The sequence below is a fragment of the Lethenteron reissneri genome, chromosome 2, assembly GCF_015708825.2.
Source record: "Lethenteron reissneri isolate LAM-NWPU_2019-01 chromosome 2, ASM1570882v1, whole genome shotgun sequence".
Lineage (NCBI taxonomy): Eukaryota > Metazoa > Chordata > Hyperoartia > Petromyzontiformes > Petromyzontidae > Lethenteron > Lethenteron reissneri.
In genome coordinates this window covers 15495041-15504382 of record NC_083780.1, presented here as the reverse complement: position 1 = coordinate 15504382, position 9342 = coordinate 15495041, and positions in this window count along the sequence as shown.

Here is a 9342-nt window from a genome sequence, read left to right as displayed (position 1 = left end):
GCGTTTTGGCTGGCTCACGGGAGGCTGGCGGAGCTGCTGTATGCCGCTGCCGCCACGCTGGAGACCATCACGCGACTAGGGGCCGGTGATCCAACACGGGGCGAGGCGAGCCAACGACCAGGGCGCCTTCCCGCCATTTCGGAGCAGTCCGAATTTGAAATTCCCGCCATCGACGCTACAGCTGTTCGGGGCGTGGCCAGCCTAGACATCCACTCCGACATCGCCGTCGCTGAAGCTGCAACGTCATCACAACCGCGACAGGCGATCCCATCGGCCGCTCGCACCGACGCACAGCCGAGTGGTGGTGACATCAGCCTGCGGGAGTCTACAACGACCGCTGCGCTTCATCAGAGACTGCCCCCGCTGAAGGAGTTCATCGGCGCGGAGGGGGACTGGGCCGGTTTTCGCCGACGTTTCCTCGCCCATCAGGAGATGGCGAAATGGTCCGATGAGGAGGCTCTCTGCGCGCTGCCGGCGCTCCTCGACGGCGACGCGCTCGCCGCCCTCACATCGGCGCCGAGAGAGAATCGGTCTACGTTACCGATGGCACTACAGCTGCTGGGCGGGGTCTATGGACCATTGGCTGAATGCCGACAGCAATTTTACGACCGCAAGCGGGGTGAGAAGGTGTCGCCCCTAGCATATCGGACGAGCCTCCTGGCGATGGCTAAGTCGGCCTTCCCTCGTATGGACGACGACGGCGTGGACGCTATGGTCACGGAGAAAATCCTCCTCCTGGCAGACGACCTTGATATCGCTGTGGTCGCGCAGGAGGACGCGGAGATGACATCGCTCCAGGCGGCAAGGCTCCTCCACGCCAACCTCCTGTCGCTCCGGCGGAAAGCCAGCAGGGCATCGGCGGGGCGTGCGGTGGCTGCAGCCACCCTTCCGACGGAGGAGCTCTACGCCGTCGACCACCGACGGCAACAGGCGACGGGAGCACGGTCGGGCCGGGATGGGTCGGGCCGTTCCGACCATCCGTCACCTCCGACGGCGCTCCCGCGGTGTTTTAACTGCGGCGTCCGGGGCCACGTCGCCTCGGGGTGCCGCTCTCCTCGTCAGCGCGGGACGACACCTCAACGGGACGACGGGCCTCATCACAAGCTCCACCATCGTAACCTGGCGAGTCGCGGCACCCCACACGTTTGGCCCACACACACGCCCGTCACGCACTCAAACACCGCAACGAGAGGGGGGCCGATATCGCGCACCATCGCACCATCACGCACCACTCCGGGTACTCATATCGAACCCGGCCAGTGGTCCGTGCTGGCCGATCGTGTGATAGCCGCATCGTCGGGGTCGTCGGCCGTTGTGGGGCACATCGACGGGGTTGAAGTGCGCATCCTGGTCGATACGGGAGCATCGGCGACCATTATTTCGGAGTTAATTTACAATATTCTCCCTGTCCGGAGCCGTCCTTTGATGCCTGTTAACGTACCATTCTATGCGGCTAACGGGGGCTCACTTGGCATCATCGGACAAATTCGTGCCCAAATTTGTATTGGGGAAATTAAATTGTCTGGGCCGATTTTTGTTTCCTCCTCGCTGGCGGTTCCGTGCCTGCTGGGGACGGACTTCCTGGCCAAAATGCCGATTAGGATATTAATCGACCAGGGATGTATTGAGCTCCCGTCGGGCAGACGTATGGCGTTTCTGCCATCGCCAGTTACGACTCGGACGGCGTTCGCGACGGTGCCGGCATTCATAGAGAGAACGGTGCGCGTCCCTCCGGGGGCGCAAATGTTGATTCCTTTGAAACTTCGGCGGCCCTTCGCTAAGGGTACCGGGGCCCAAGGGGTTCTGTTGGGGCCGTCTAGGGCCGGGGTTAGTGGACCTCATTTACTTCCGGCCCAGACCATAGTAAGAGGGGACGGTGAACCCTTCATCGCGGTCCTCAATGTGGGCTCGCAGGCGGTGGTGGTCCCACAGGGGACCGTGCTTGCTCACGCAACGCCGGTGCCATGTGAGGAACCCGTCGCAAATCACGTCAGCGTTGTCCCTGCGTCGCGACCGCATTCGGACAGCGATGAAGGGTGGCTCGAGGCGCTTTGTGCGGGATCGACGGACCTGTCAGATTCAGAACGTCAACAACTTAAAACACTACTGCGGGAATTTTCCGACGTTTTTAGTCGGAATAAATACGATTTGGGTTGTACTCACCTGCTGTGTCACCATATTGACACGGGTGACAGCGCGCCAATTCGCCAAAATCCGTTTCGGTTGAGTCCCGCCGAAAAGGACCATGTCAAATCGGCTATTGATGACATGTTGGCCGCCGACATCATTTCTCCGTCCACCAGCCCTTGGGGAGCGCCGATTGTCCTGGTTAAAAAGCAGGACGGATCGTTGCGGTTTTGCGTTGATTTTCGGCGCCTTAACAAAATTTTGGTTGCCGACGCATGCCCGCTCCCTCGGATGGATGAATCGCTGGACGCCTTGGCGGGAGCGCGATTCTTTTCCACACTCGATTTACTTTCGGGATTCTGGCAGCTTCCTCTGGACGATGATTCAAAGCCTAAAACTGCTTTCCGTACACCGCACGGCCTGTTCCAATTCAACCGGTTGCCGATGGGCTTACACTCAGCGCCGGCAACTTTCCAGCGTTTGATGGAATTGGTTTTGGCTGGATTGCAATGGGAGTCGTGCCTCATTTATTTGGATGACGTTATCGTCTTTGGTAAAACTTTTGATGAACATCTCCAGAGGTTGCGGGCGGTTTTCCTAAAGATGCGGGCTGCTAATTTGAAATTCAAACCCCAAAAATGCCATTTGTTGCGCGATTCGGTGCGTTATTTGGGGCACATCGTGGGACGCTCAGGTATTGCTACCGATCCCGCCAAAACGCAGTGTGTCAGCTCCTGGCCGACTCCCACCTCGGTGGGAGAGGTCAGGAGTTTCATTGGGTTCGCGTCGTATTACCGACGGTTCGTCGCTGATTTTGCGACAATTGCAAAACCCCTGCACGCTTTAACATCTAAAGGGGTTCGGTTCCACTGGGGTCAAGAGGAGGAGGCTGCTTTCTGCTCCCTTCGGGACGCCCTGGTAAAAGCTCCTCCCTTGGTTTACCCAGATTTTTCTAAGCCCTTTTTGCTCGACACCGATGCGAGCAACACGGGTATTGGGGGTGTGCTTTCCCAGGTGGTTGATGGCGTGGAACGGGTGGTCGCGTACGGTAGTCGGGTGTTGTCTCCTGCGGAGCAAAGATATTGTGTCACCCGTAGGGAACTGTTGGCAATTGTCCATTTCATCCAACAGTATCGCCAATATCTGTACGGTCGGCATTTCACCGTCCGCACAGATCATGCGGCACTACAGTATGCCCTGCGAGTTCAACAACCATCGGGACAGTTGTCTCGATGGTTGGAGGTTCTCCAGGACTTTGATTTTGAAACCACCTACCGTAAGGGCGTTCGCCATACGAATGCGGACGCTCTGTCGCGCATGCCAACCACCTCCGAATGTGCATGCCTCCTGGGGTCGGGACGTTGCAGGCCTTCAGGGGACGCATCGGTTCCGGTCTTGGCAGCCACCGACGACGACGAAACATTAGTTACTAATTCGATCGAACAACAGGGAAGAGATTCCCTGTTGGGGTTGCCCGTCACTGAATGGGGGCGCCTCCAAATGGAGGATACCTCCCTCCTCGGGTGGCGTCGTCGCGTCGGGGGTGCTGGGCGGGTGAAGGGTGATTCGGATGCATGGGAAATGGTGCAAGGTCTGCTGATGCATTGGGACGGCAAATCCCAGCGACATCGGCTGGTGGTCCCTTCGGAGTTGCGAGGCAAGGTGGTGTGGGCCGCGCATGAGCGCCTATTACACCTGGGGACCCAAAAGACTCTTGCACTGCTACAACTTGATTTTTTTTGGCCTGGTATGACGAGGGATGTTGGGGATCTATTGGGATCATGCCCTCGGTGTGCGCAACGGAAACCGCCGGCGCGGGAGTCTAACCCGCCCTTGCAATCGATCAAAGTGTCCAGAATAAATGAGCTTGTCGCGCTGGACATTTTGGGCCCATTTCCCGCCACCCCCAGGGGCAATAGGTATTTGTTGACAGGTGTCGAGTATTTTACGCGCTGGCCTATGGCCTGGCCCCTTGCCAACCAGTCGGCAGCAGCCATCGTGGAGGCCTTTGTTCAGGGATACGTCCTGGACAAAGGTGCTCCGGAGCGGCTGCTGACCGACCAGGGCAGACATTTTTCCGGTAAATTACTCAAACAAGTCTGTGACCTCTTAGGCACAAAGAAAATTCGTACCTCCCCGTATCACCCGCAAACTGACGGAATGGTCGAGCGCCTGCATCGCACCATTACGTCAATGATGTCACAGCAGGTCTCGGACTCGCAGACTGACTGGGACCTGCATATTCAAGGGGTCTTGGCGGCATATTGGATGGCACCCCATGCAGCTACGGGATTTTCCCCCTTTTACCTCATGTACGGTCGCGAACCAGACCCGCCTGTTCGCGCCCAGCTGCAGATCCCCGACCCGCAAGGGAAAACTAAATTGGCTGACCACGTCAAATTTAATCTGGCCAAATTAACAGAGGCGCGGGATGCTGCTATGCTAAACTCGGACCTCCGTCAAAAAGCGAATGAGCGCCTCAGGCTGGGTCGGGCGCACGTGATACAGTGGAAGCCGGGGGACAAGGCATGGTTGCACTGTCCCCAAGTGCCCCTGGCTACCTCCCCTAAGCTGGCGCGGCCGTGGCGGGGCCCTGTGGAGGTGGTCGAAGTTTTGCGACCACAGTGCGTGCGCATTAAATGGGGGAAGCGGCGATGGTTCGTGCACCCCTCTAGGTTAAAACCCTTCATTGCGGTACACAAACCCACTTCACACATGCGTGGCCAAACGTGGGGGGGGTCGACCGTCTCATTGGGTCCGTCTCCGTCGTTCTCACCTAATGCCTTGCCGGCCGTGCCACCTCCAGGTGCATCAGGACTGACGGGCTCACGCCCGACCACCCCTCCTGAGGATACCGACGGTCGCGCGGCATCGGATGAGGTCTCACTCCGGGACGGACAATTGCCACCTGACGGTCCGCCACCCGGGGTTACCCCGTGTGAGGGGCCCGCTGCAAGGACGCGCGCAAAAATGCGCAGACTGTTATGAGACCGGAAGATGTGTACATAGGTTGTGTTCATCGTGTGTTGTGTGGGTGGTGTGTTCCCTGCCCAGTGAATGTACATATGTTGGGTTCATTGTGTGTTGTGTGGGTGGTGTGTTCCCTGCCCATTGAAATGTACATACGTTGTGTTCATTGTGTGTTGTGTGGGTGGTGTGTTCCCTGCCCATTGAAATGTACATACGTTGGGTTCACCTGGTGTTGTGTGTATGGTGGGTTCCCTGCAAATTGTATATAGGTTGTTTTTTTTACGGAATTCGTATTTATTCAAGGGGGGGTGCGTCGGGTTGTTTTCTCTTCTTGCTGTTGCATTTTGTTGTGTTCTTGTCATTGTTGAAAAATAGTGAGGCACACGCGCGGTCAAGGTATAAATGCACTTTTATTGTCATTTTTGTATGTTGGCAGCCGGGACGGCTGCAAGCTATGCGGGGGGGGGGGGGGGGTGATGTAGGGGTGTTAAACAGAGGGCCCGTTATGCATGGCAGCCTATGGAAAACAAACACAGTGGGCGGGGCTACGTAAGTGCACGAGCAAGTGCCCTCTACGACGTCCGAGCCAGACACCCTGGGGGGGGCTGGTTCGAACGTTATGATCCCCCGGGGCCCCACCCCTCAGGGAGGGGTTGGGTATAAAAGGGGATGTTGAAAGGGCTCAAGGCAGTTATGTTTAAGCTAAGGGAAGAAGATTGAAGACGTCTTAGATAGAGCCCTGGACTCCCCTGGTTCGATGTCCTTTTCAGGGCCGGACAGGATTGAGCCAGCGGCGTGGTCCCGAAAGCCAGAGCCGGTGCTCTTGTAAGAGCTGGTCTGGAACTCCGGGTACCGGGCCCGACTTACCAGTGTCGGGCCAGTTATCCTCCCCTAGCCCATTAGTGGAGGATTCGGGGCTAGGACAGAGTTAGCTAGGGGTGTATCCCGAGTTATACGGGTGAGGGGGCCGATACCCCCTCGAGTGTGTATATGCCCACTGTCATATTGTGAATAAACATACGTGTGCCTCAACCTCGGCGTCAAGCGTCCTCACCGGTACTTCACTTGCTTGCGTGCTTGCTTGCTTGCGTGCTTGCTTGCTTGCTTACGACCGTGCAAATCTTTCGGTCGTTTTTTAACCCACTTCCCGTGATCCAATCGAGCTGACATTTTCCACACAGACTCGTTGTGCCAGACAATTAATGTTCGTGAAAAAAAATTCCCAAAATGTTACACTTTTTAGGCAAAAAATTTTTATTTTACATATATTCAAATAGAACTCATTCATCGCTTTGGCTGAACGTCACAGTATAAGAGCCCAGAGCGTAACCCCTCCACAGGCCGTGGCGGAGTAGCGCAGTTGGTAGCGCCCTCGCTTCCCATGCCAAAGGTCGCGAGATCGATCCCCGCGTCCTCCACAGGCGAATATATTTTTAAATCTTTTATATTAAGTTCGCTGCCACGCATATAAAGGATTTATAGTGAAAAACTTTGTTTTTACGGGTTTACTTATTTCTCAGGCTTGATGTGTTTTATGAAATGCCTTTGAATTGTCAATGCAGAACATCTGATTATCTGTGCTAGGTACACAGTGTTGGTCAGCAAAATACAAATTAAACTCAGCCCGCCCAAAGTAGAAAGTACCCACAATTCAAATAGACAAGGTCAACCTTAAACGAAATACGAAATACTTGGTGAGGCTATAACAAGATCAACACAGTCTTAATATCTAGGGACTAGCCTTTTGCCCGTCCAAGGACGAGTGTATTGCAGTAAATCCGTTCAAGAGCAGAAGAAATAAGTGAAGAAAAGTAATGCACTGTGATGCTGCGTAGACATCTAGGGATGATAGTCCAAACTCCAGTGCACAGTCCTGGAAGCAGAGGTGTGATCCTAAGCTCACAGGTATCGGACACAGGCCCAAGCCTGGCAGTTGAAGTCACAAGTTCACAGGTCACAGACCGAGCAAAGTTGTACAGCTCAAAGGGTTCAAGGGTATTGGGCATTGACAGAGCAACTTTTTAGGCAAAAATTTTTTATTTTACATATATTCAAATAGAACTCATTCATCGCTTTGGCTGAACGTCACAGTATAAGAGCCCAGAGCGTAACCCCTCCACAGGCCGTGGCGGAGTAGCGCAGTTGGTAGCGCCCTCGCTTCCCATGCCAAAGGTCGCGGGATCGATCCCCGCGTCCTCCACAGGCGAATATATTTTTAAATCTTTTATATTAAGTTCGCTGCCACGCATATAAAGGATTTATAGTGAAAAACTTTGTTTTTACGGGTTTACTTATTTCTCAGGCTTGATGTGTTTTATGAAATGCCTTTGAATTGTCAATGCAGAACATCTGATTATCTGTGCTAGGTACACAGTGTTGGTCAGCAAAATACAAATTAAACTCAGCCCGCCCAAAGTAGAAAGTACCCACAATTCAAATAGACAAGGTCAACCTTAAACGAAATACGAAATACTTGGTGAGGCTATAACAAGATCAACACAGTCTTAATATCTAGGGACTAGCCTTTTGCCCGTCCAAGGACGAGTGTATTGCAGTAAATCCGTTCAAGAGCAGAAGAAATAAGTGAAGAAAAGTAATGCACTGTGATGCTGCGTAGACATCTAGGGATGATAGTCCAAACTCCAGTGCACAGTCCTGGAAGCAGAGGTGTGATCCTAAGCTCACAGGTATCGGACACAGGCCCAAGCCTGGCAGTTGAAGTCACAAGTTCACAGGTCACAGACCGAGCAGAGTTGTACAGCTCAAAGGGTTCAAGGGTATTGGGACATTGACAGAGCAACATTGCACAAATCTCTGTTTGAAGTTCTCGGCTCGAAGGCTCGAATGTCTCCAAGCAGACTTGCAGAGGCGAAAATGTCGCAAGGATGAGTTCTACTGGGAATAGCCACTTTAAAGTTTTGCTCTCTGGCTGGCCGGAGGGAGGGATGGACAGGCGGATGGTCACGCCGAAAAGGACGTGCAGGTTGCAAGTCTAGTTAAAAAGAAAGCATGGGGATATCTGTCTAGCTTAAAATCCAAACTTGACTTGAGACCTGAAATGGTGGCATAACGTATATAATATAACCAGTGTCCTTCTTTGGCAATCTTATCGGACACTGACCCGTACAAGTTTCATAAGGTGCAAACAACCCTGATAAGAAAAACAACTTCCTCCTCTGCAAACAGGGTGATAAACTGACTATATAGGCAGTGAGGTGTTACGTAATATACGCGTATGCACGTACACAGCACCACTCTCAAACTTGACCTTCAACTTCAGAAAAAACTAAATATAATGAAAATACGAGGCGTGTAGAATGAGGAGCGAGGAGCGAGAGACACCTCTGCTATAAAAGGGTTCGCCTTCAAAGTGGCACCCACAAGTCGCCCAAGAAGAATGCTCTAACAGATTAAAAAACATTTAGAATAATAATATCACTACTCGTGATTAAAATAACAGACGGTGATGATGGAAGGTGACCAACAGCAATCTCTGGCTCTTCGCCTGTGCGCTGCTGTTTGCAATGGTAGCAAGTAAAGGTAGTGCATTGCACGGTTCGGGTATTTTAATTAAAGCCTCGTACAACCTACAAGCATTAGCGATTTCCTCGGTGGGGTTGTCTTATCAGCTATAGGGATAGTGTCCGCCACATGAATGTGTCAATGTAGTCGGCGGTTTAAACTTCTTTTTTTTCGTTTGGCTGTCATGATGACAAAGCAGGTCGTATATTCCTGATGGACGACGGCAGATGTATATGTCGTCGCAATAAATCATGGTGGCACACGATGGGACGTCAATTTAAAGTATATGTGTTTTAACAATCGTCACTATTGCGTGCTGTTGGTATTAGATTATCATGAATGTACTTGAAATAACAATGCAATCAATGTCCGTGTTATATACTAACCATTTATTTGTCTCTTCCAAACGCCTTTATCGTCGTCAACAAAAGCACAAGGTGAGACATTGCACACATTTCTGTTGGTAAGGACATACCTTTCACAGTGATGCCGACCTGTGGATTTGTGTGAACTAGTCTACGCATTCGTCTAAAGAGCACGGAAGATGAAATGATAGTGATGTTCTGTTTTGGTTTTCCTCTGCACAGTCATTTACTTCATATAAAAGGGAAATCAGAGAGAAGGAAGGATTCGATGTGATAATCATAATTGCTTCAGCACGATGTCATTAGGCCCATAATCCCAGGTGCCCTGTCCTAATTAGCGTAGAGGTCTTATCCACCT